The 25811-nt window shown below is 38.9% G+C and overlaps 1 protein-coding gene and 1 long non-coding RNA gene across 10 annotated transcripts in view; one reads left to right on the top strand and one right to left on the bottom strand.

The window, feature by feature from the left end:
* LOC108515808 (uncharacterized) overlaps positions 1-19202 on the bottom strand; it is a 22523-nt gene extending 3321 nt beyond the window's left edge. For 2 of the 4 annotated variants that reach the window (XR_001881631.1, XR_001881630.1), the window contains exons 1-5: positions 19108-19202; positions 14058-14195; positions 10217-10910; positions 5179-5326; positions 970-1377 (exon numbers count right to left, since the gene is read on the bottom strand). This is a non-coding gene — a long non-coding RNA (uncharacterized LOC108515808). Of the gene's footprint in view, positions 1-48; positions 1378-5178; positions 5327-10216; positions 10911-14057; positions 14196-19107 lie in introns of those variants that run through there. The other 2 variants (XR_001881632.1, XR_001881629.1) reach the window with 2 other exon arrangements.
* Positions 1-25811, top strand: part of FAM135B (family with sequence similarity 135 member B) — a 360972-nt gene that overhangs the window by 50536 nt on the left and 284625 nt on the right. For 4 of the 6 annotated variants that reach the window (XM_017852947.1, XM_017852950.1, XM_017852953.1 and 1 more), the window contains exon 1: positions 19321-19444. The exons of the other annotated variants lie outside the window; for them this stretch is intronic. The gene's annotated coding sequence lies outside the window, so the exon portion shown is untranslated. Of the gene's footprint in view, positions 1-19320; positions 19445-25811 lie in introns of those variants that run through there. 6 annotated transcript variants of the gene reach the window in all.

The following is a 25811-nucleotide window of genomic DNA, read 5'->3' as shown; positions in this document are numbered from 1 at the left end:
TTTTTTTTTTTTTTTTTTTTTTTTCCGTGTTAGGTTTTCCAGAGGAACAGAAGAAAGGTATAGGCTTGTGTGATTATGAAATATATTTCATAACATAATATGTTAGTTTCATGATATTATTATATGAGATCAGGGATTGGTTCATGTGATTATGGAGGCTGAGAAGTCCCAAGATCTTCAGTTGGTGAGCCAGAAGTCCAGGAGAGCTGATGGTGCAGCTCCAGTCCAGGTGCTAGCTGGCTCAACACACAGGAAGAGCCGATGTTTTAGTTTGAGTCCAAAGGCTGGAAATAAGTGATATTCCAGCTTTTACAGTAAGAAAAAGATCCTTGCTAACTAGGTCCACTCTTATGATCTAGCTGAACCAAGCTTTCAAGCAATCTAAGGAAAAAATGACAGGCAGGAGGAGTCTACCCTTATACTTGGAAGGGGTAGTCTTTCTGTTCTACTGGGGCCTTCAACTGATTGATGTGACCCACTTACATTAGGGAGGGCAATCTGCTTTACTCAGTCCACCAGTGCAAATGTGCATCTCATCCAAAAGTCCCCTGCCCAACACACTGGGAATAAAGTTTGACCAAATATCTGGGCACCCCATAGCCCAGGCACGTTGACCTAGAAAATTAACCATCATACCTTCCCCAAACAATTCTGACACCCACCCCAAGTACTTTTTCTTTTTTTTATCTGACCTCTCTATCCCTTCTCTGCTCTCTGCCATATGACTTCTCTGCTTTCTTATTTTTTTCCTTAGAGTAGCTCGAGGCCTTGATTCAGCTTGCCAAATTAGATCATAGGATCCAGTAAACAAGGATCTTCTACTTCCTGTGAGAAGAGGGTGGTTTGGAGCCCTGAAGAGTACGGTCACGTATGATACAGAGGATGTTCTGTGATCACTGATATTCAAAGCAACTTCCCCAGCACTCTGTCCGTTTACCCTTCTTTGTCTTCGTATAACCTGAGTCTTACCTGACATAAAGTACATTTCTTTGTTACTGCTATTGTTGTCTCCACAACAGGAGGGTTCCGTACTTCCTGTCTTGGGTTTGCTCTCTGATTCCCAGTGCTGGAAATAGCCCTTGTCCCTCAGTCAGTGCTTAGCGAATACTTGCTGAGTGAATTAATTTGCTGAATGACAATTTGGAAAATAAAGATGTCTTGGATTAACTAACTAGCAATTTTGTTTGTGTGAGTTCAGCCTTTCAGGTTTGATGTAAGATTTTGAAAAATGTCTTTTCTGTTTGCTTTTGTTTCCTGCTTTTGTCCTTCATAGTGAAAGATCCAGGTATTTAAGTGGACCCCATATAATGCTGACTTCGTGAGTGCAGATCATATTTTCTGGCTCCTTTTGGAGAATGTCTTTGGAAGCCATAGGATCTGGTAAAAGAAAGAAAAGAAAAGAAAAGAATATTTGAATGGATAGATCAGACTTCAATTTCTGTCTCAATAATCTATTATTTCTGGAATATTAATTTCCTATTTTATTTGGGGGGATTGATAAAATCTGCTTTACCCAGATGTGATGAGCAATGAGGCTTTTATGGCCTGGCATTAGGGTGGATCATGGACTATTTCTCTCGTCTGCACACAACTCCACAAACATACAGCCTTGAGATAGGACCTATTGGGGTCTTTACATTCCATTTAATGCAAGCCTTAGGGTGAGTCCTGACTCATCAGTAGCAGCAGCCTCACTGGGGCTGTAATATCCTAACTTAATTAAAGACAAGCCATCCTCGCATAGAGGGATGAGGAGGTGCAGGCATGTTCTCCTGACAACCATCACGTAGTCCTTTCTGATTTGTCAGTGGCATTGCATTAAAATCGATCCGTTTCCCAAACTACATTGCTTTCCTTGTGTTATCAAATTATAGACACAACTAGAGCACATCAGTCCTTCCTCCTGGGAGTGGGAACTCCTCAGCACAGCAGGGCTTTCTGATACAATGCGGTTTGCTTGGAATTTATTACTCAGGGGACTTGGCGAATTGAAGATCTATTACTTTTTACATTCTGCTTTCTGTGGAGTGCCTGACATAATGTCCTGGCTACTCTCCAGAATGTTTTCGATTGTTTTTGTCCTCCTCTCTTTCTTTCTGTTTTTATTTGCTTGGTTTTATTTTACTTTGTGTTTGGTGGTAGAAGTCAGGTTGAGACAACACAGTGGAAAAAATAGTAACTCTAGTTCTCTGAGGTCTAACCTAAGTCTTAGCTACATCCTGTCACTTGACATTTTGAAACCCATTGAAAGAGGATGATAAACAGCATTCATTTTAAAGGATGTTGTATGTGCCTGACACATAGTAGTAGGTGCTCATTAAATATTTCATGTTGAACAAATAAAATAGTAAACACAGAAATACAGACACACAACCAAACATATACATTGTGCCTATAAAAAGATATTCAGCTGCCAAGGCTTTTAAAAAATGTAATATCCATATTCTTCTTCATATTAATTTTTTTTTTATTTCCAAATTGAAGATGCTAGGCTAAGACAAGCTGTATTCTAGTTCTATTTCATACACCTTGGACAGATTATGTAATAGTTTAAGACCCTCAGTTTCCAACATTTATAAAATTCAAGGCAGGAGATAATAAAATGGTCCTTTAGATCCTTTGCCTGCTGCAGAAGGACTTACAGAACTTGACATATAAAATATTCAACCAACTCCAATCCATATCACTGTGTGTATGTGATTTCCCAGCACTTCTCTCTTTTTCCCCCTTATTTCCTCCTTCCTTTCAAATTTCTCTCTCTTTTGCTCCATGATTATTTTTTGCTCTTTCCTCGCAGAGCATATTCTCCGTCATAAGTGACTGCACTCTCTGAGTCTTCGGACCACCCCCTTCTCACAGCACTGAGGGTAAAATATCTTTGCTTACTAGGTCCACTCCTATGATCTGATTTGAATCAAGGTCTCAAGCTAACCTAAGGAAAAAAAGTAAGCAGAGAAGCTATATGTCAGAAAGCAGAGAATTGGAAAGGATGTCACAAAAGGAGAAAACATACTTGTAGGCGATACTTGTAGGCATTGTTTCAGGTAGTGAGTGAAGTCCGCAAACAAACAGAAATTCTTTCTCTCATGGAATGTATGTACTAATTGGAGGAAGTATTGTGTGAAAAAATAAGCAAATAGTGTTTCAGGCTGTGTTCAAGGCAATGTATTGAGTTCTTTACACAATAGTGATGCTGATGGATAAAGATTCCCAGTTTGGTCTCAATCCAATGAAACACCCCCTTTCAAAGTCCTACTCCTTCCCAGCTGATGTCCTAAAGCTCACAGAAAAGACTAGCTGAGTGTGTGAATTCACCTTTCCTCATAATTCTGCAACCTGTTTAAGAAAGTTTTAGTTCTGATTTTCAGCCTTATCTTCCCTGTGACTACATGAAATGAGAGATTCTTTTAGGGCTACCCCAGAAACAAACTTGTTCTCTCATCAGAGCTGAGTTGGTAGACAGTCTGAAGGCTAGATCTTGTTATTTTCCTCTGTTATCTCTCCAGTGCTGTAAAAAGTATCCATCCCAGCAGCCTTGTATTCATCATTAACATTGTAGCCACATGCAGCAGCCCACTGGGTCATCCAAGGCACTTGCCAGAGTGAGCACTTCCTCCACTGAGGCTGGAGGGTCTACGAAGGCTTCACTCACATGTGTGGGGTCTTGGTGCAGGTGCTAACTGTTCCTCTCTTTCTTTAAGGTCTGTTTTCAATATTCTAGTATAGGCTTTGTTATGTAGTGGCAGAAACACTCCAAAATAGCAAGGTAGAAGGCTCAGGAACTCACACAGTTTCACTTCTGCATATTCAGTTACCACCCAGACCAAGGGGTGTGGAAATTGGCTCTACCTCTTGAGTTACATGTCCTGAAATATCATAGCCACTTTTTCAATCTATTAGATGATGCCTACAGTATGAGTATATCTCAGAAATATGATAGATTTTAAATTGATCTTGCCTTTCTAAAGATGGTTCCCATCTATACTCTGTGAGAGACACCTCTAAAATGTCTCATGTCAAAAGAGCATTGGGTAAGGTGTCCAGTAACCTAGGTTTGTGGTCTGGCTCTGGAACTGATTTATATTATCTTATAATGATAGCAATGATGATGATTTTGGTGATGACAGTGATGATGATTTTATTAAGATATGATTTAGACAATGCAGTTCATCAGTAATTTCATGTGTATTGTTACAGATATTTAACTAATTCTAATTTTACCTTTTTTGGACTTTATATATATTATCTGTTAAATATAAAGACCATATTTTACTTTTGTCCTAGATATTTGTCACTATCTTGCACCCATTTCTCCCTCCTAATAGCACCCAGACTTTCCTCTAGATGAATTGCCTCTTGAATGTGTGCTCTTGGTTGAAAGTAAACCCAGAAATATGCCCTCTTCTGGGGTGGCTTAAGGGTTCCTGAGACATTTATTTGCAAAAGCATAGCCAAAAGCTGGGCTGATTATCTAAATATGGCTAGGAAGGCATCTCTCACCTGTAACTTTAAGTCTTAACTAAGATGAGTTGACACAAAAGAAAACATTATAGTTCCTGCAGCCCAGTGGTGGGAACCTGGTGAGCTTGTCAAGTTCTGACTGATGAGACTATCAAGAACACCCTGATAGCTCTTAGTTCTTAGCCTGGTTCACCACACTATCTTCCTTATGATCCTCGCACCTGCACTCCAGCTCTCCAGTGGGTCCCTTCTTGCACAGGTAAGCCTGCATTATTGTTGGCATCCCAGGAACCATGGCTGCTTCAGTTACCTATTGAATTACTTTAGAAGTGCCTGGAGTGATGGAAAGCACTTGGCCAAAGTTTACAGAGCACCGTAGCCGATAACTGGTTCCAAATTTCAGGTCTGCCTTTTTCGCTCACATTTTAGCATTTGACAATCAAACTTTCTAAGCACCAATTTCTTTCACTGTAACATGAGATACAATAATACATCCCAAGCAGGGGGGTTAAGATTAAATTAGAGAGCAGCTGTGAAGCACCTGGGAGAGCTTCTGGCACACAGTAACAGTGGAAAGTTCTGGCACTACCGTAGAAAGTTATTTCCCTTTTTGTTGATGTTAATGCATCATCCCCATTCACAGAGACTGGAGTATCCCTTGACTACTCCAGTCAAAGGGAAACCCAGGTTGACATGTTCCCTCCCGCTAGGTCATACCTCCTCTGATGTTATGTGGTCAGCCTGTGAAGCTGTACCTTGGAGTTTGAAGATGAGTCTGGTGTTTGTAATCCACGAGGACCACTGAGGTCACATGGTGTAGTGGAATGAGCGTGAGATTTGTGATCAGGCAGGTCTGAAGTCATACCTAATAATGACATATGTGATTAGTTGCTTAATCTTGAACCTCATTTCTTGTCCTATGTGCTATGATTCTCTCATACTGACCACACAGGGCCATTATGAAATGATAATTGGTAATTTACATGCAGGTTCTTTGTAACCTAGAAGAATATTATCTTTGTGCTGGAGCCTCCTCAAAGATTTTCGGGGATGTACTCACCAGAACCTTTGCTTTGTACAGCTCCTAGTGGATAAATGAAGGCCTTCAAATGGGCAGGAAATAATCCAATTTCCATGAAAGTTAATTGAGCTCTGTGTTTTCTAAAGGCTAATAGCCTGGTGAGAGATGTCCTGAGTCAAGCTAATGTGATGACCCACTTATTTTTTCAGGTACCAATTATGGAACAGAAGCCACATCTGTCACTGATAACCTGTTTGTATAGTGACCTCTTCCACCCCACCCACAAGGTTGCCATGGCAATTTTAGGTCAAGAAGATCATCCCATTGAAAGACAGGTGATGCTGAGGAGTAAAATGCAGTCCCCAGGAAACCTGGTTTTAGTCCTTGCTACATACTGTTAAATGGCTGGGCCAGAGTCTGGTTGGGACTGCTGTGCCAGGCATCATCCCCAGGTGATGTCTGATCATCCTGGCCTGTCTTTGGCAAGAATCCAGTTCAGTGGGTTTTGCCAGAATCCTTTTACTTCTGATGTTTTCTCTTAGTTGTTTTCCATCCCCTGATCCCTCTCCTGCTCCTTGGTTATATATTTCCCCTTACTTGTGCTGTATTCAAAACTGAACCCATTTTATAATAAGGCATCTCTTCTCCTGTTTCAATAATCCAGAATAGAGTCTGTTTTTACTGCTTTAACTACTGTCTAGCTCTGTTTTTTCTTTGACAGAGCTCAGAAGTGCAATTCAAATTTGATTTGTAGATGTAGCAGCAATCAAGATTTAGCTGGTATTTGAAGACACTTATATTATCACTCTTTTTACTACCTTTTATGATGTATTTTGACTCTGCCCCACATTATTTTTGCTAAGGAAGCAGAGTTCCAGGAACTCTCAGGGAGTACTTGAGACTTGGCTCTTCAATAGCCACCCGGCACCTTCTCCTAGATAAGAGGTGTGGAATTCTAGGAGCTCCTTCTTGCTTGAGAGCCCCTTGAGTAATAATTATTTTTTTAAAAAGCTGTTATAATAAAATTTTGCATTTAAATTGCCTCTTATTCTTAGCATGTCAAAGTGCTTTACAAACATGAATTGCTAGAAACCTTTTAGGTTAATTAAAATGAGCAGGTTTCCCAGACAAAGAAGGTGACTGTTTTTGTACTTTCGGGTGTTTTTACAGGTGAGCAAATTGAAGCACAAATAACTTCTTTGACTAATCAAATAGAGATGTTCTGAGAACAGGTGATTTCAGCATTAGCACACCAACCATGCTGCCAAATTTCATTGCCCTTCAGAAATATAACGACAATAATGTAGTGATTCCTGAATTCTGGTATTCTTAGTATTTGTGCTACGATTTACTGAATGGCTGCAGTAAGCCATGCATTATGCCTGGCACATGGTTTGTGGTAGTGTGTTGTATTCTCACAATGCCACTGTAAAGTAGGTCTTATCTTCGCTTTATGCTGCTGTGAGGTAGGATTTATCATCATTTTACAGCCCTGGACACTCAGTGCGAAAGCAGCTGAGCCACTTGTCACAGGTCCTGCAGCTAGGAAATGGCAGAGTGTATTAGTCTGTATTCACACTGCTATAAAGAACTGCCTGAGATGGGATAATTTATAAAGAACATAAATTTAATTGACTCATAGTTCAGCATGGCTGGTGAGGCCTCAGGAAACTTACAATCATGACATAAGGGGAAGGAGAAGCAAGGCACCATCTTCACAAGGTGGCAGGAAGAAGTGCCAAGTGAAGGGGGAAGAGCCCCTTAGAAAACCATCAGTTCCCATGAGAACTCACTCATTACCACAAGAACAGCATGAGAGTAACTGCCCCCATATTCAGTTACCTCCCACCAGGTCCCTTCCATGACACATGGGGATTAGGGGGATTCTAATTCAAGATAAGTTTTGCGTGGGGACACAAAGCCTAGCTATATCACAGAGCTGGGGTTTTAACCCATGTTTGTTTGATTGCTGTGTCTATATTCTTCTTCTCTACCAATATCATTATCAAACGTTATTACTTAGTTCTTCTCTATTTCTAAACTCCTGAGGAATATAACATACTCCTGTCATTAAGAGAAGCTGCTGACTTGAAATGGGAGTTCGGTAATGGCAGTGAGAGGAGAGGAAGTAACACTGTTGGAGGAGGTCAGAGCACAGGGGGCCTTAAAAACAAGCCATGGCATTTGGACTTTATTCTCCTTATTTATGGCATCCTGTTTATCAATATTGATCTGCAGCACTCCAAGGTCCAAGGGGCAAAGGCAAGGAAATCTCCAACCTCTGAGAATATGAGAAGACACTATAGTAAATATGTCAACAAATTTTATTCTCACGACAGCTCTATGTGGCGAGTTCTCAACTTCATTGTACAGAACAAGAAATTAAGACTCAGACATCTTAAAGGATTTGCTGAAGGTTGCATGGCCCTTACAAAATGTCACCAGCTCATTTAACTTCAAGACCTCTTCCTGCTATGCTCACACCGTTTGGAAAGTCACATTCTAATCAGACTTGATGGCTAAATCAGTCGGAATCAAATATGCCCACCTATGTTGACATGCTGTGTAAAGATTTTCTGTTCAGTGTGAACACATGGTTGCAAACTCATGCCTTAGAGTCTTTGATTGTGGGAGGAGGTCTTTGGAAACACAGACTAGCCTGTCATTGCATTTCACAGAACACTGGACTCAGGGCCTGGTGTTCACTGGCAAAATAAGCAGACACTTTGATCCCTGCTGTCCAGCGTGAATGAATACATTTCTACAAATACTTCTGTAGAGTAAGCCACCTTTCCACATCACATGATTGTCACTCTCTCATATCACTGTGATGCTGTGCATTGCATTAAAAAAAACTGCTCAGGGATATTTTCCAGATAAATGGAAGAAGTGACCATATAAGTGTGATTTTTTTCAGCAATTTATGTCCATTGATCTTGCTGAATTCTTCCCGGAGAACATCTTCTCTTGCAGATCCAGGTTCTCTCATTGTTTTAGCATTTGCTTAGCCCCTTTTTTGCCCTTCCCAATGCCAAGTTATCACATGTAAGATAAGCGTTAAATTGCATATTCCTTGTATTTCACCTCTCCACCTCTTCTACGACACTGTTATTATGACATGAGACCCAGTGGAGCATGTAGGCTGTCACAGATAGTATAGTCTGAAGGTCAGGAAAGGCAGGAAGGTAGAAAGCTGAAATAGCCCTGATCAAAAAGACAATGAGAACAAGGTGGTTTTGAAATATCTGCTACATCCAGATCCCTAGTCTTGAATCATGATTGGAATTGCTTCAGTTCTATTGATAAATCAGATTTGAAATCTCCCCTACAATGTTTAAACAAAAGGGGTGATAGGATAATAACTGCAATTTAGAAAGATAATTTTGAGAGCAGACCAGAGGGCAATTTGTGACCTTCAAATATGTGTGTTGATTCATTTGTATGCGTTTTTTAAAGCAATATTTATTGTAGACCTAAATTTTAGGGAATATTGAGGCCTGATGAGATAATATAATTGAAAATACACAAACAGTTCTAAAACTATACATAAACTACTTATAGATATTGCTGTTGTATTTGATAAATAATATTAGTAACATTATCGCATTCTAATAAGTAATATAATTCAATACATTAGTATTCCTATTGCATTTAAATACAGCAAGGCTACTATATCATAAAGCAGTACACCTGTGGACATGTCAACATTCAGAACTTCAGCTTTCACATCCGTAACTTGAGGAAAACACTCCAAGCTTCACCATTGGGGGCATCAATGAGATGAGGTGCATTGAGACATCATCATGGAGCTTGGCATGTGGCTTCTTTTTTTTTTTTTCTTCTTTTTTTTTTTGAGACAGAGTCTCACTCTGTCACCCAGGCTGGAGTGCAATGGCGCTATCTCAGCTCAATGCAATCTCTGCCTCCCGGATTCAAGTAATTCTCTGCTTCAGCCTCCCGAGTAGCTGGAATTACAGGTGCCTGCCACCACACCTGGCTAATTTTTTGTATTTTCAGTAGAGACAGGGTTTCACCATCTTGGCCATGAACTCCTGACCTCGTGACCCACCCGCCTCGGCCTCTCAAAGTGCTGGGATTACAGGCGCGAGCCACTGCGCCTGGCTGGCATGTGGCTTCAGCCACACTTGCAAGATTGAAAATATTTACATTGTCTGATAGTGGAGCCGGTAATGTGCCAGAGGAATCTTGTGATAAGTAGCAGGAGGGTAGAAATGCTCAGGGCATTATATGATCATATCCTGGACCTGAGAGGTGTCCAGTCTGACTGGTGTCACTGTTATTAGTGACACAATACTGGCATGTACACCCACCTACTTGAACGGTGTACTTCATGTCAACTCTAAGAAGCTGGTGGGATTGGGATCCCCATTTCATAGACAGTGAACATATTCAGAGGTAAGTAGCTATCCACTGTCGATGAAGTATCCTAAGATGACAGTAAACAACAAATGACAAGGCCATCTTGGGCAGAGCTTTGAAGGTCATCTCCAAAGAGAACTGTAACGTGCAGTCAGATGGCCTAATACCATATTTTTACACTGTAATTAGGTAAGCTGGGGAAGGGTCAATGGAAGCATATACTTTAGTGTCTGACACTCTTTAATTGAAATGCTAGCTTCTGTTGCTTACTAGCTGTGTGATCCCAAGCCAATAAATTGCTTATATGAGCCTCAGGTTCCTCATCTTTAAAATAATGGGAACACTTACACCTACCTTGACTTTGAAAAGTGGAGAGCAGTCACGGACAGAGCAAATGCCCAGTGTGTGTCACCTTGTCACCTTCTTCTTTTAGGCTTTCCTGATTATTCTCACTCCCAAAGAACATGAAGGCTCAGAATTGAATAAATCAAAGAGATTCAGAAACAACATTAGATTCTTATTTAGACAGCAATTGATTTTTTTCTTGGGTAAGAAAAATTATACATCTGCTTCTAAAATATGAAGAGTGGTGATTATGATTCATGCACACATGATTCATAGAGAAAGCTGGAGCTAAAACACAGCTAAACTAATAATATTTTGTCCTTGTGACTAAAGCTTGTCTAAGCTTAGAATGTATGCCCAGAGTTAGAGCAAGAATCCCAAGGGCAATGTCAATGCTGCTTTTATTTGGTAATAGTGGCATAAGCAGAAACGCTTGTTTTTCCCAGAGTACATCTCCCCAAGGTGGATGCATTTGTGTCTTCTGCAGCTGCTCCCTTCTCTTCATCCACTTAGTTTCTGTGTGTGGTTGATTTCTAATAATGATGCTCAGAGCCAGACTTCACCCTCTCTATCCTGCGCTATCGCCATGGCTTTTAACTAAAGTCCCAACCTCCGATTTCTCTTCCTCACCAGCAAACCCATTCTTTCTTTCTTCTTACTGGGTTGAGCTTCTTAAATCGTTGGTCAGAGGTCAACTGTGTGGCTGAGAAAACAAGTCATAAACTTGAATATCAAAGAGATTTGGGTAGAATCCTAGATCTGTCATCTCACCATGTGACCCTCAGCCACCTGACCTTCCTGAGCATGAATTTTATCACCTATGAAATAGAGATTATGTTTATTTAATAATCTTTTAAAATTATTTTATTATTGATTGATTGATTGATTGATTGATTGAGACAGAGTCTTGCTCTGTCCCCCAGGCTGGAGGGCAGTGGCATGATCTCTGCTCACTGCAACCTCTGCCTTCTGGGTTCAAGTGATCCTTCTGCCTCAGCCTCCTGAGTAGCTGGGACTACAGGCATGTACCATCACATCTGGCTAATTTTTGTTTTTTTAGTAGAGATGGGGTTTCACCATGTTGGTCAGGCTGGTCTTGAACTCCTGACCTCAAGTGATCTGCCCTTCTCGGCCTCCCAAAGTGCTGGGATTACAGGCATGAGCCACTGTACCTGGCCTTAATAATCTTTTTAAATGAAGATTAAAGGTATATATAAAATACCTTAACAGTTCCTGAAATATAACAAGTAATCAGCAAATCTTATTTTCTTTTCAGTGACTCTTGATTGCTGGAAAAAGTCAGATCTAATTTTTATTATGACTTTCTAGGCCCTCCACCTGTGTCCTCTACCCTTTGCTATCTGTATACAGTGGACTGCTCTCCTGCCTCTCGCCTCATTGTTCTGTCCGACTTTGTATTTTCCCCGTCAGTCCTCTGGGAACAGATTTTGGATGGACAGTGTTCCATTGTCATTCCTTCCTGTGTGCCTTTTGGTTGGGTAGCTGGACTGTTTTACAAATATTCAGGATTTCTGGGGCCCTGTCACGCCCAACAAATTGAATCAAGCTGAGCCACAGATCTATACTACTGTGTCTAATTTGATGTATATTCATCAAGAATGTACTGTATGTTCACTCTGTGTTAGGTGTTGTCATGGTACATGTGGATCAGAACAGCCACGGTCATTGACCTTAAGGAATTCCTATGCTAATAGAAGATGAAAGAGCAAAATATCTACCAGTTAGATTTTGCTCCCTTATCTTCTGTTAGTGATGATTAGATGAGAGGTACCTGATGCTACTGATGCTATCCCTATTTTAGGGATGTGGATAACCTGCCTAGGGCAAAATAACATGTATAACTCTCTCTACATATATCAAACAGAAGGAGAAAAGTACCAAGATGGATAAGATGACACATCTGGTTTGGAGGACATGGTCAAAGACTGCCCAGAAGACCATGATATTAGAGGCTGTTGTTTGGGAACAGGTGCAGTTTCAGCAGACTGCTTGGAGTAGTGGAGACTGTGCAAGCTTTGGATCCAAAGTGTAGGAATTTGAATACCAGTCTTGCTCCTTACCAGCAAGTCTCCCCCTATCTGGGAAGCTCTTCCACAGAACCTAAGGCCTATTCCTTCTTATCATTCAGGGCTACATTCAGGCATCATATCCTGTGAGATTCCTTCTCTGAACACGTTTTCTAAAGGAACATTTTACCTTTGTGCTGACTACGATCACTTTCATATCGGACACTGTTGGGGTCCAGTAGCCTCTCCTCTTTTGTGCCAACTTTGTTTATACATGTCTCCCTCCTCAACACAATTTAGGGGAGAAGGAGCTTACACCCATCCCCAGGGATCGTTCTGATGGGTATTAGCCAATTATGCTGGTCTCCTTCCCTGCCCAGTGGCTTGTTTAGGGGAGGACATATGACACACTTCTGGCCAATGAAGTCTGATGGGGCATCGTTGGGTGTCTTTGGGTGCCTCTGGGAATGATTTTGTTTTCCTCCCAAGAGAGGCATTCTTAGGAGTGGCCTTTTCTCTGGAGGATGTTCTCTTCTCGTCTTGATTCTCTGTCAGTATGAGTCTGGAATATCTGTAATCCATCTTACAAACCTAAAGGGACCTAGCCTTGCATGAAGCTGTAGCCTGAAGGCCACAGAATGGAAAGATGTGAGGATCCTGAGTCCCCCATGACAGCAGTGATTCAGGATATGACATTGTCTTCCTTAAAATCTTCAGTTATGGGGGATAATACATTTCTCTATGGTTTAAAACAGGGATAGGAAAATGTTCTCTGTTAAAGGCTAGATAGGAAATATTTTAAGCTTTGCAGGCCATACGATCTGTTGGAAGTACTTGAAGATGCAATTGTCGCATGAAAACAACCATAAAATATGTAAATAAATGGGTGTAGTTGTGTTCCAATGAAACTTTATTTAGAAAAGCAGGTGTCAGGCTAAGTCTATGGGCCAGTTTGTGGACCAGTGGTTTAAACCATTTGAATCAGCATTATCTCGTTCTTTCAGGTGAAACCATGTGCACTAATGTATTCTCTCTTTCTTTACCCTGATTCCTTTAATTAAGAGGCATATTATGAGAAATCATTTACTTGTTTGGTAGTTCAGTCTCTCTGTCACTGGAATACAAGTCCTAAGATGGCAGGGGATGTTTTCTCTTGCCTGGCACATAAGAGAAGTTTCATTAGTGTGTAAGTGTGAGTGAGTTAGTGAATGTGGACAAGCTAATTAATCTCTTTCAGTTTCAGTTTTAGTTTGATTTTCCCCATTTTCAGTGGTTAATGATAATGTTAGCTGGAGGTGAACATAAATTCTGGTGTATACCTGTTGTCTCTATGTAAATTTCATAAGGCAGATTTCACTCTTAAAAGTATCCTTATATTAATAGCAACTGTGTATAGAGGCTTACTCTGTGTGGGCATGACATGAAGCTCATTTTATACATTATTTATTCCCTTGGGAAATTTTATGGTGTTATTCCCATTTTAGGGATGAGGAAACTGAGACTCAGAGGTGAAATAACCTATCCATGGACACGGAGCTGATGGCAGAGCTGAAATGTTTGACTCCAAAGTACAGTTTCTTAATTACTATCTTCTGGTAGATTTTATGCCCAAAGATGCCTATAATAATATTTCCTGTCTTATCCCAATTGCTCTTTTACAAGTTGACTTTATCACAGCCCCACTGGGAGACACGGTCTTTTTTCCCATCCTTGAACCCAGGCCAACTCTGTCACCTGGCTTAAAAAATAGAATGTGGAAGAAGTGATCCTATTTTCCTTCCTCAAGTTTGAGCCTTACGAGATTTCACAACTTCCACCATCACCTTGTGGAATGTATCCTCTTGGAGGCCAGCACCTGCCCAGCAGCAGAGAGAGGCTGTGTTCAGTGAAGCACATCCCAGCTTCAGATGAGAGCTCCCAGGCTGGATGTGGAGGTGCCCGTCTGAGTTCTGCTTAAATACCTGATCCATAGAATTGGGAGCAAACAAAATCATTGTTACTTTAAGCCACTGAGTTTCAGGATGATTTTATGCATGTATACTAAAAATACATTCTAAATGTCCTTGCAGCGTTCTGAGCTTCGGAAGAAGCATGTACCAAGCATCTTACTGGGTGTGTGGCACATAACAGGTGATCAATAGTGACTATTGTTATCAATATAGATGGAAGTGGGGAACAGCATGAGCACAGTGAGGTGTTTATGAAGCAGCAGCCATTTGTTGCAGAGTAAACTTCCTGAAGGGTTGGGAGAAGACAGAACTGGGAAGGTGGTGAAGGAATGGAATACCGTGTGAAAAATTTACATGAAATTTGCAGTCACTGTAGCCCTTCTTCTTTAGAAAGTGCTGCCTTGGCTGAAATTTCATACTTCTGGCATGCTATTAAAGAAACTGGGCATAGTAGAAAGAGTTTTGCATAAAACAAAACCAACAAAGATAGGGCCTAAAACCCATTTTCACCCTATCTTGCTGTATGACTGTATGACTTAGAATTTATCTTCTCAGGCCTCAGTCAGTTTCTTTCACCAGTATGGTAGTTGGAGAGCGTTTCTGAAAAGGGCCTTGTGGATGTTAAAAAACAAAACAAAAACATAGTTCTAATTTTTAAAGTACCTAAGAGCAAATCTCTCTTGCCAGGATAGCGCCTTTGATCTCTGCTGTGGACTGGCAGCCAATGTCTCTGCCTCTGCTGTTCTATTTGTAAGCTAGTGTTTTAACCCAGCTTAAGACAAAACACAGTCATCATACTGGATTTGCAAGTAGTCATTAACAGAAAGCTGTCCTTGCTACAAGCTTGTAAAATTGCTATAAAGGAACCAGAGAAGAGACTCTGAAAGCAAATTAGCATTTCAGAGAAGCAGTTGGAGTTAGTCAGCTTTCTCATTTCTTTTGTTATCAACAAATTGTTGTGTGTGCTTCCTTTACGTGCCAAGAAGGTGCAGTTAAAATAGAGTTCATCACATGGGGCTTGGATTCAGACACGTCCCATATTTTTTCTCCAACAATGGTGGTAGCCACAAGGATAGCAGCAATAATAGTGATGATAATAAAAGCCAATTCAAGGGAGAGCTATTAACCACCTATAATATACCATGCAGGTTTTCTAGGACATGGGCTCAAGGTGTGACTAGGACATGGTCCTATACTTGTGTTACTCATAGACTGCAGGAAAATAAATTACAACAAAGTGAGGGTAAGTGCAGAGGTATAAATAGTGCCAGATTACTTAATTCTACCTAAAGAATAGGAAACATTCCCAGACCTCTCCAACTAGATCCAATGCCCCATTATACTCTTTTAAAGATACCCATATTTTTTGTTCATAGCATTTACCACAATTGGAAATTGCATTTGAGAGTGATGCATTTGAGCCCTCCCCCTCTCCTACACTAAGAAAGGTAAGCTCTGAAGAACAGGGAGTATGACTTTTTATTCACCATTGAATCCCCAGTATGTTGGCCACTGCCTCCTACATAGTAGGCCCTTGGGGGCAGTTTGTGGAATGAAATAGAGGAGTAAATGATGTGATAAGACTCCCTCGAGAATGAGATACTCAAATTAAATTTCGAGGTATGAATAGAAGCCTGCATCCAAAACAGCAGAAACAAAAGTAAGTCTAAAAATAATGACAGTTTAAAAGGAAAGTGGGACCTCATTAGCCCTTTGTTATGGATTGGCAGGAATCCCTACTAAGACTCATGAACATGTGGATCTTTAAGGAGGTAGCTTTTGTGGTGGAGAGAGCCTGGCATAGAAGTATCAAGAATCAGTGGGTTCTAAGTTTGCTTCCTGCAACCATTAGCTGCGTGACCTTGAGTGCATTGCTTGACCTCTCTGTGCTACAGTTAGCACACCTGCAAATGGAGGAGAATACTCTTTGTCCTCTTAGCAACAGACAGAGTAACGCAGGTAGATTATTTGGTGACTGCAGATGACACTTTCCAGAATCATGACTCCAATTTTATGATTCCTCTCTTACACAAGATATGAGACAATGGCCTAGGCACTGAAATAAATCTCTGCCTCAGTACCCCACTGTAAATAAAGAAATCACAATTATGTTGCAAGCAGAGACAGCCTGATGTCTGGATCTATCATTCTGAAAGTTCATAATTTCAGTAGCCAGTTACTAGCTAAGATAGTTTGGGCATTGGACTCTACTAGCTGTGGTTTTGAATCCCAAGTCCTCTAGGCCCTAATTGTGTAGGATAGATCTATGCATTACTTAGTCATTGGGAGACTTCGTTTCCTTATTTAAAAAATGAGAGACAATGCCCAGTTCCCATAGTTCCTGTTAATTTATTTTTTTATGTTAAAAATATCAACAGACTATCAATACTATTCCAGGGGATGATTGGTTTATAAATTAACATAAAACATTTAGCCCAAAGCTTGACACCCAACTAATGGAAGCCTATTATGATCGTGGTGCTGTTATTGCTATTTAAGAAGGAGGCAGCAAGGTATCATGGGAGTTAAAAACAGGGAGAGGACTTTGAAGAAATAGGTACGCCTTGCACAGGTTGGTGGATGAGAATTCTGAGAAGATGGAACTGTCTGGCTTGAGACCAGGTGGAGAAATCCATGGGGCATGTTTGGGATGAGTAGGACGTTTGTTATGGCAAGAATAAAAGATGCAGCCAGCGCGGTGGCTCATGCCTGTAATCCCAGCACTTTGGGAGGCCGAGGCAGGCGGATCACGAGGTCAGGAGATCGAGGCCATCCTGGCTAACACTGTGAAACCCCGTCTCTACTAAAAATACAAAACAAAATTAGCCGGGCGTGGTGGCGGGCGCCTGTGGTCCCAGCTACTCGGGAGGCTGAGGCAGGAGAATGGCGTGAACCCGGGAAGCGGAGCTTGCAGTGAGCCGAGATGGCACCACTGCACTCCAGCCTGGGAGACAGAGCGAGACTCCGCCTCAAAAAAAAAAAAAAGAAAGAAAGATGTGTCAATGAAGTACAGGCAATATAAATTAAAATATGGAAAATGATCAGGGAATGATGTTACATCGATTTCAACAACAATGTATAATTTATTGTACATTCTAGGGCTCGATTGGCATAGTTATGTTATGTAATGTGTTTAGATTTACTCTTAGGAAGTGCTGCTACGTGGTTTTCTAAACAATGTAGTGGCCTAACCTTAATGTAATAGCATTTATAGGACACGTTTACTCACTCACTCACCCATTACAAGTATTTATTATGCTGGTAAGTTGTTGCAGTGTTAAGTTTTCAAATTTAATTCTCACTTTCACTTGGTGAAAGTAGATGTCATAATTCTCGTCTCATAGGTCAAGGTTCAGAAAACTTAACTTATATTTTTGAATGATAGTTTTTGTTTCGGGATAAAAAATAGGAAATTTTGGAGAAATCAATTTAAAAGGCATGTCTCAAAATTCAGTGCCATGTAAGAAACTTTTTAAAGTATTTTATTAAAATATACATTTGTAGAATGCATATTTATATTTATAGAATGCATTTATGTGTGTGTGTGTATATGTATGTGTATATATATATATATATATATAAAATCTTGATGAATTTCTCCCCACTCAAAGATTCAGTTTAACTAGCACCCACATCAAGAAACAGAATATCACCTACACCCCCAAAACTCCCTTTTGTTCCTGTCTACACATAATCACTCCCTCTTCCCCACTACCAAAGGTATTTACAATCCTGACTTACAATACCATAGGTTAGTTTTGACCAGTTTTGAACAGGTTTATACAAACAGGATCAGACAGTATATATTTTTTGTGTTTGGCTTCTTTTGCTCAAACATTATTATGTAATTAATCCAAATTGCCATATGGAATAGTATTTTATTCTATTATATCATAATTCTTGCCTCGTAAGTCCAGGTTTAGAAAACTTCATTTGTATCTTGGGAAGGTAGTTTGCATTTCAGGATGAAAATAGGAATTTTGTAGAAATCAAGTTAAAAGCCATATCTCAAAATTCAGTGCCATGTAAGACATTTTTAAATATTTTAAAAGATAGATATCATAATTCTTGTCTCATAGGTCAAGGTATATGTGTTTAGGTCTACTCTTAATAGATTCTTAATAGAATAATAGTATCTTAATCCTGTATTAATAGAATAGTATTTTATTTTCTTTGCCATGAAGTGTTTTAAAGTTTGACTATACCACAATTCAATTACCCCTTCTAATGAGATAGCATTAGATTATAAAAATGATAATAGCATTCTCATACATATATTTTAATGTATATATAAAATACACATTGTATATGTGTATATATATATTATAAACACACACATATGTATAATTGAATATATTACTAAGAATGACACAGTTGTGTAATAGGGTACATATGTGCTTAGTTTTAGTAAATACTGCTAAATAGTTTTCCGGAGTAGCCATACCAATTTACACTTACTCCAGCAATATACAAAAATTTCAGTCACTTCACATCCACATCCACACTTGGTAATCTCTGCTTTTTTATTTTAGCCATTCTGGTCAGTGTGAAGTGCCATATTGTGATGTTAATTTGCACTTACCAGATTACAAATGAAGTTTGATGTAGTCTTCCTTGGTACAATATTTTGATGTACAACTTGAGGCTTAGATTTTTTTCTGGCTGTGCTTAGCACTATACACACACACACACACACACACATACGTATTTTTATGTACATATATATATAGAGAGAGAGGCCCGGCTGGCCTTGAACTGCTGACTTCAGGTAATCTGCCCACCTCGGCCTCCCAAAGTGCTGAGATTACAGGCATGAGCCACCACGATCGACCCCATAGTACATTTATATTCTCCAGTTCCTGTGAACTTTCTAGTGTAAACCGATCCTCATTCTTTTATGTGACTTCAGCACCTAGGACAGTACCTGACCAACAATTGTTTGACCAAAGTTCAGGAGAAAGCACAGTATCTACACTGAGTAAGAGTTGAAGCCAGGATGAAAAGCGAAGCCTGTCTGTGTTCCTTCTACTCTGAAGAGGGTAAATGAGGCTTAGCATGCTCTTTCTTTTCCATTGAACTAGAATCATTCCAAATGGAATGTTCATTTAAGCCAATGAGTGGAGCTGCTCTGAACAATAGGATTCCGGTATGGCCGCTATAGAGACCACACCTTCAAGAGCCAGAGGCACTTTCTCTCTGGACAGTTTTATGAATACATAAGGAGGTTCTGTCCCCACTCCCTTCGCAACTGCATCTTATTGGTGAGAAGCCTTACTCAGAATGATATTTACCTTTTCACCAACTACACATGATGTTTCCAAGCAAATGCTTGTGGCTTGGTATGCTCTTTGAGATCTGGTCCTGCTTCTCATTTGCTCTGTTTGAACTGGTTCTCCTTCTCATTTGCTGTGTTTGAACTTTGGCCAGATTGCTAGTGCCCTGAGTCTTTTCTATCTGTGATACTGAGCAATATTACCCACATCAAAGGCCACTGTAAGGATCAAATGTATCCATGTATATACAATACTAAGGAGAGTTCATGGCAACAAGTGAACGCCTACTCAATGCTAGCTTTTATTATTATTAGTTTTAAAATATATAATGCTTGTATACATTATGGTAGCTCTTATTATGAATAGTGAAATTAAGTCAAAGATAAGGATGACCATGTGGTTGGCCCAACATAGCTTTGGGATGATTATGTGACAGACATATTTTGAAGTGAGAGACAATCAATGGAGTTGACTGGCTTACTGAGCCTTACAAAGGTTAAATGATAGCAATGCATTGTAATGAACTTTGAATAGCAACCTAAAGAATGAATAATACTCATAAAATTCAGTGTGATGGATGGTTCAAAAACTGTCATTGTTTGTAATTTTAGATAGTAAAGACAAAATGGAATCCTGAAAGTTTTCCCTACTCTTCGTAATATTATTCCACCCATCAGTTTATTTTTTGAGACAATGACTAAATATCCAATAAGTACAGGCACTAAAATCTAGTGGAATGGATAAGAGTTTTGGGATAAGGCATATCTGAATTTGAATTCTAGTGTCATTGTTTCCTAATTGTGGATCCTTGAGCAAACCACATAACCTGACAGAGACGTAATTTTCTAGTGTTAAAACAGGGAGAACACTGGGAAGTTGTAAATATTCATTGAGATAATGCATAGAAATTGCTTAGTCTGACATTTAGCACAAAGAAACTACTTCAAGGGTAAATTTTAAAGTAGATACCTATTTGTGCAGATCTTTGTGCTAGAATCTAAGAAGGTATTGAAGATATACACATCTAGATGTCTTCCTCCCTAAGTAGAAAGCGAAGCCTTTTTTTTTCTTTTATTTTAGGTTCAGAGGGTACAAGTACACATTTGTTACATAGATAAGCTGCCCGTTGTCTGGGTTTGGCTTACAAATTATTTCATCACTCAGATAGTGAACATAGTACTCAAGAGGTAGATTTTCAGTCCTCACCCTCCTCCCACTCTCTACCCTCATGTAAGCCCTTGTGTCTGTTATTTCCCTATTGGTATACAAGTGTGCTCAGTGTTTAACTCCTACTTGTAAGTAAGAACAGGTAGTCTGTGGTTTTCTGTTCCTGTGTTAATTTGCTTAGGATAGTGGCCTCCAGTTGCATCCGTGTTGGCTGCAAAGAACATGATTTCATTCTCTTTTATGACTGCATCGTATTCTATGGTATTTATTTACCACATTTTCTTTGTCCAGTCCACTGTTAATGGATATATATGTAAATTACACGTCTTTTTGCTGTTATGAAAAGTGCTGCAGTGAACATGTGAGTTTATGTATCTTTATGGTAGAACAATTTATATTCAATTGGGCATACACCCAATAATAGGATTGCTGGGTTGAATGGTAGCTTTTTGTTTTTGTTTTGTTTTCAGAAATCTGTAACCCAAACTGCTTTCTAAAGTGGCTGAACTAACTTATATTACCATCAGGAGTGTATAAACTTTCCTTTTCTGTTATTTTAGACTTTTTAATTGTAGCAATTCTGACTGGTATGAGATGATATTGTAGTTTTGATTTGAATTTCTCTAGTGATTAGTGATGTTGAGCATTTTTTTCATATGCTAGTTGAAATGTATGTATGTATGTCTTATTTTGAGAAGTGTCTGTTCATGTCCTTTGGCTTTTTAAAAATGAGGTTTTGTTTTTTGCTTGTTGGTTAAAGTTTCTTTCTTTTTTTTTTTGTTTTTTTTGAGATGGAGTCTCACTCTGTCGCCCAGGCTGGAGTGCAGTAGCCAGATCTCAGCTCACTGCAAGCTCCGCCTCCCGGATTTACGCCATTCTGCTGCCTCAGCCTCCCGAGTAGCTGGGACTACAGGCGCCAGCCACCTCGCCCGGCTAGTTATTTTTTGTATTTTTTAGTAGAGATGGGGTTTCACCGTGTTAGCCAGGATGGTCTCGATCTCCTGACCTCGTGATCCACTCTTCTCGGCCTCCCAAAGTGCTGAGGATTACAGGCTTGAGCCACCGTGCCCGGCCAGTTAAAGTTTCTTATAGATTCTAAATATTAGACCCTTATTAGAAAGTAGTTTGCAATTATCCTCTCCAATTCTGTAGGTTTTCTGTTGAATCTATTAATAATTTCCTTTGCTGTGCAGAAGCTTTTTAGTTTAGTTAGGTCCCACTTGCCTATTTTAGTGTTTGTTATAATTGCTGTTGGAGTCTTTGTCATAAAATCTTTGTGAAGGCCTATGTCCAGAATGGTATTTCCTACGTTTTCTTCTAGGGCTTTTATGATTTCAGGTTTTATGTTTAAGTCTTTAATCCATTTTGTGTTGATTTTTTTGTGCATGGTGAAAGGGGGAGTCCAGGTTTAATCTTCTGCTTGTGGCTAGCCAGTTATCCCAGCACAATTTATTGAATAGGGAGTCCTTTTCCATTGCTTGTTATTGTTGACTTTGTCAAGCATCCAATGGTTGTAGTTATGTGGCTTTATTTCTGAGTTCTCTAACCTGTTTCATTGGTCTATGTGTCTGTTTTTGTACACATACCATGCTGTTTTGGTTTCTGTAGCCTTGTGGTATCGTTTGCAGTTGGGTAATGTAATGCCTCTAGCTTTTTTCTTTTTGTTTAGTATTGCTTTGGCTACTCAGGCTCTTTCAGTTTCATATGAATTTTGGAATAGTTTTTCTAATTCTATGGAAATGATATTGGTAGTTTGGTAAAAAATAGCATTGAGTCTATAAATTACTTTGGACAGTATGCACATTTTAACAATGTTTATTCTTCCTATCCATGAACATGGAATGTTTTTCTATTTGTTTGTGCCATTTCCAACTTTTTTCAACAGTGTTTTGTAATTCTTGTTGTAGAGTTCTTTGATATCTCTGGTTAGCTGTATTCCTAGGTATTTTATTATCTTTGTGGCTATTGTGAATGAGATTGCATTTTTATTTGGTTCTCAGCTTGGACATTAATGATGTATAGAAATGCTGATTTTGTACATTGACTTTGGTATCTTGAAACCATACTGAAATTATTTATCAGTTCTAAGAGCTTCTATACAGAGACTATGGGGTTTTCTAGGTACAAAACCATATCATCTGTGAAAACAGATAGTTTGACTTACCTTTTCCCTATTTGGATGTCTTTTATTTCTTTCTCTCACCTTATTGCTCTGGCTAGTACTTTGAGTACTATGTTGAATAGTTGTGGTGAGATTGGGCAGCCTTGTGTGGTTCCAGTGCTCAAGGGGAATACTACCAACTTTTGCCCATTCAGAATTAGGTTGACTTGTAGGTTTGTCATAGACATCTCTTGTTATTTTGAGATATGCTCCTTTAATTCCCAGTTTGTTTAGGGCTTTTAATGTAAAGGGATGTTGAATTTCGTTGAAAGCCTTTTTTTGTGCCTATTGAGATGATCATGTGTTTTTTTGTTTTTAGTTCTGTTTATGTGATGAATCTCATTTATTGGTTTGTGTATTTTGAAAAAACTTTGCATCCTAGGGAAAAAAGCCTACTGATCTTGATTGGTTAGCTTTTTGATGTGCCAGTGGATTTGATTTGGCAGGATTTTTACATCTATGTTCATCAAGGATAGTAGACTGTTTTCTTTTTTTTGTGTGTCTCTGCCCAGTTTTGGTATTATTAATAGAATGATGCTGGCCTCATAGAATGAGTTAGAGAGGAACCCTACTCCTTGATGTTTTGAAACAATTTCAGTAGTTTTGGTATCACCTGTTCTGTCTATAACGGGTAGATTTTGGCTGTGAATCTCTCTGATCCAGGGCTTTTTATGATTGGGAGGTTTTTAATTATTGATTCAATTTTGGAATGCGTTATTAGTCTCTTGAGGTATTCAATTTCTCCCTGGTTCAGTTTTGGGAAATTTTATGTTTCCAGGAATTTTATCAATTTCTTGTAGGTTTTCTAGTTTGCATGCATAGAGATGTTTGTAATAGCCTCTGAGTGTTGTGGTTTTTTTTTTGTTTTTGTTTTTTTTCTGTATTCTTGTTAGGTCAGTGGTAGTGTCACGTTTGGCATTTTCAATTATGATTATGTGTATTTTCTCCCTTTCTTCTTTATTAGTCCAGTTAGAAGTCTGTCAATATTACTTACTTTTTCAAAGAATCAGCTTTTGGTTGTTGATCTTTTGTATATACTTTTGTTATCTTGATATCATTCACTGCATCTCAATTTTGGTTGTTTCTTTTCTTTTCCTAGCTTTGGAGTTCATTTGCTCTTGTTTTTCCGGTTCCTCTAGGTGTGATGTTGGGTTGTTAATTTGAGATCTTTCTATAACTTGTTGATGTAGGTGTTTAGCACTATTGATTTTCTAACACTGCTTTAGCTGTATCTCAGAGATTCTGGTATGTTGTATCTTTGCTCTCATTAGTTTCAAAACATTGAAATTGAACAATTGAAAATACTGATTTCTGTCTTAATTTCATTCTTTACCCAAAAGTTACTCAAGAACAAATTGTTTGATTTCCATGTAATTGCATGGTTTTGAGATATCTTTATTTTAATAAAATAATATTTAAAATATTATTATTTTAATTGTGCTGTGGTCTAAGAACATGGATATGGTTTTATTTTAAAAAATTTGTTGAGAATTGCCTTATGGCCAAATATGTGGTTGATCTTAGGGTATGTGCCATGTGTGGATAAGAATAATGTATATTTTGTAATTGTTGGGTGGAGTGTTTTGTAGATGTCTGTTAGGTCACTTTGGTCAAGTGTCGAGTTTAGGTTTCGAATATCATTGTTAGTTTCCTGCCTTGATGATCTGTCTAATACTATCAGTAGGGGGTTAAAGATTTCTATTATTATTGTGTGGCTATGTAAGTGTCTTTGTAGGTCTCTAAGAACTTGTTTTATGAGTCTGGTGCTCCAATGTTGGATGTATATGTATTTAGTATAGCTAAGTCTTCTTGTTGAGTTGAACCCTTTATCATTATGTGACACCATTCTTTGTCATTTTTCATTGTTGTTGATTTACAGTCTGTTTTCTCTGAAATAAGAATAACAACCTCTGCTCTTTTTTGTTGTTTTTTGTTTGCTTGATAGCTCTTTCTCCATTTCTTTACTTTGAATCTGTGGGCATCATTGCATGTGAAATGGATCTCTTGAAGACAGCATACAGTTTGGTCTTCTTGCTTCTTTATCTAACTTGCCACTCTGTGCCTTTTAAGTGGGACATTTAGCCTATTTATGTTCAAGGTTAATATTCATATGTGAGGATTTGATTCTGTTATCTTGTTGTTAGCTAGTTATTATGTAGACTTTATTGTATGGTTGTTATAGTATCAGTGTGCTTTGTGCTTAAGTATGTTTTTTTGTGTGTGTGGTTGGTGACAGTGTTTTTTTTCTATGTTTAGCACTCTCTTACGGACCTCTAGTAAGGCAGATCTGAAAAGAAAATCCTTTTCAGACCAGCAAACACTAAGAAAATTCATTACTAATTTGTTAACAAGTTCCCGTAATGTTCGCTCGTCTGAAAAGGATTTTATTTATCTTTCATTTATAAAGCTTATCTTTGCTAGATATAAAATTCTTGGTTGGAATTTCTTTTCTTTAAAGATGCTGAATATATGCTTTCCATCTCTTCTGTCTTGTAAGGTTTTTGCTGAGAGTTCCACTTGTAGTCTGATGGAGATCCCTTTCTACATTATCTACCTCTTCTCTCTAGCAGCCTTTACTTTTTTTACATGTTGACCTTGGAGAATCTGATGACTATGTGTCTACAACTAATTTTGAATGGTCATCTTGTATATTATCTCACTGCAGTTCTCTGAATTTTCTCAATTTGTATATTGACCTCTGTAGTGAGGTTGGGGAAATTTTTATGGACAATATCCTCAAATATGTTTTCAAAGTTGCTTGTCCCCTCTCCTTCTGAGATGCCAATGAGTCATAGGTTTGGTCTCTTTACATAATCCCTCATTTTCCCAAGGTTTTGTTCATTTAAAAAAATTCTTTTCACTTTACTTTTGTCTGACTCAGTTGGTTTGAGGAACCAGTATTCAAGCTCTGAGATTCTTTCATCAGCTTTGTATATTCTGCTGTTAATACTTCTGATTACATTACGAAATTCTTATAGTGAGTTTTTCAGTTCTAGGAGATTACTTTTGTTCCTTCTTAAAATAGCC

Source organism: Rhinopithecus bieti, unplaced genomic scaffold (genome assembly GCF_001698545.2).
Source record: "Rhinopithecus bieti isolate Rb0 unplaced genomic scaffold, ASM169854v2 scaffold_34489, whole genome shotgun sequence".
Classification (NCBI taxonomy): domain Eukaryota; kingdom Metazoa; phylum Chordata; class Mammalia; order Primates; family Cercopithecidae; genus Rhinopithecus; species Rhinopithecus bieti.
The sequence above is the reverse complement of the archived record's forward strand: the minus strand, read 5'-3'. Positions and strand labels throughout refer to the sequence as shown.